At 65.8% G+C, this 1321-nt stretch overlaps 1 non-coding gene across 1 annotated transcript; it reads left to right on the top strand.

The window, feature by feature from the left end:
* The first annotated feature begins 931 nt into the window (after positions 1 to 931).
* Positions 932 to 1050, top strand: LOC142869481 (5S ribosomal RNA). Its single transcript, XR_012918082.1, has one exon. It is a non-coding gene; the product is annotated as a 5S ribosomal RNA (ribosomal RNA).
* The last annotated feature ends 271 nt before the right edge of the window (positions 1051 to 1321 follow it).

The following is a 1321-nucleotide window of genomic DNA, read 5'->3' as shown; positions in this document are numbered from 1 at the left end:
TCTTTCTTCCATTTCGGGAAAGTCTTCCTTGCTGGGTGTGGAAATCTCCTATGCCTTCCCTCACCTATTCTGTCAGCTTTCAAATTCTCTTTCAGTTGCCACCCTCACAGATGGATTAGGAAACTCTTTCCGGTGCACTCATTAGTGAAATGACCTCCAGGAAGCTGGAATCCAATATCTAATGGCCGATTTTTAGCGAGTCCACACGCCAGGGTGGTCGGGGTCCAATGCAGCCCCGGCCAGGCCCAGGCCCCTTGGACTGGGCCACAGGAGGACACGGAGGAGGGTCCCGGCCCCCACGAAGCGGTGCCGGCAGTTCTCCACGGGCTTGGGCGTTTTCCAGAGGTAGGAGATGGAGGGGACTGATTTCTTCAGCGCCCCCCAAACCACGCCACCCCATCCCACCCATGGGACACATCCCCAGAGAGAGACGCCCCATACACTGGCTGTGCCCCAGCCCTGGCCCGGGGGAATAGGCGGCAGCCCACCCACAGGGCGAGGGGGGGGGCACAGCTGAAAGGGGTTGTGGGGGAGGGCGGCCCCTGGCTGGGGTCAAAGGGCGAGCGTCCCGCGCGTGCGCAGTCAGCGGCAGGCAGCGACGCCCTGGGGGTGGGCAGCGGGTAGGTGAAGGAGGCCGGGCGAGGAGACGAGGGGGGCTGGGAGGGCTCCACCTTGGCGAGTCCAGCCGTGGAGGCGCATCTTGTGTGAGTGTGAGTGAGTGTGAGTGTGTGTGTGTGTGTGTGTATAGAGAGACAGCCCCCCGCCCCGCCCCGCCCCGCCCCGCCCATCACCCCCGTCCCTGGGAGCCCGCGGGACCCGGCCGGCGAACTCAACCGGCCCGGCCCGGCGCGGGGCCTGGGGCGGGAGGCGGCGGCGGGGAAGCCCAGAGAGGCTCGGCTTCTTGAGCGGGGCAGGGGCGCCCTCCGCCGCCGTCTAGGGCCACACCACCCTGAACGCCCCCGATCTCCTCTGGTCTCGGAAGCTAAGCAGGGTCGGGCCTGGTTAGTACTTGGATGGGAGACCGCCTGGGAATACCGGGTGCCACAGGCTGCTGCTTTTTTTTTTTTTTTTTTTGCCTCTTTTCTGTCCCCTTTCTGGGAGCGTGGCGGCGGCCCGGGGTGGGGGTCACCCCCACCCTCAGCGCTCGCCCGCGGTGCCTGGCGCCCCAGCCCGCACCGTGGGGCCTCCTCTTGTCCCAAGCCGCGACACCGCCGCCACGCGGCAGCATGCGTGGCATCTGGACTGTCAGGTCTCAGACCAAAGGTCTGCTCTGTGGGAACCGACACGCTGGAGGAAACCTTGAGAGTCTGAGAGGGGAGGG

The sequence above is a fragment of the Microcebus murinus genome, unplaced genomic scaffold (assembly GCF_040939455.1).
Source record: "Microcebus murinus isolate Inina unplaced genomic scaffold, M.murinus_Inina_mat1.0 scaf080_hap2_Mmur4.0, whole genome shotgun sequence".
Classification (NCBI taxonomy): Eukaryota; Metazoa; Chordata; class Mammalia; order Primates; family Cheirogaleidae; genus Microcebus; species Microcebus murinus.
Note: the sequence above shows the minus strand (reverse complement) of the source record. Positions and strands in the feature narration are given on the sequence as shown.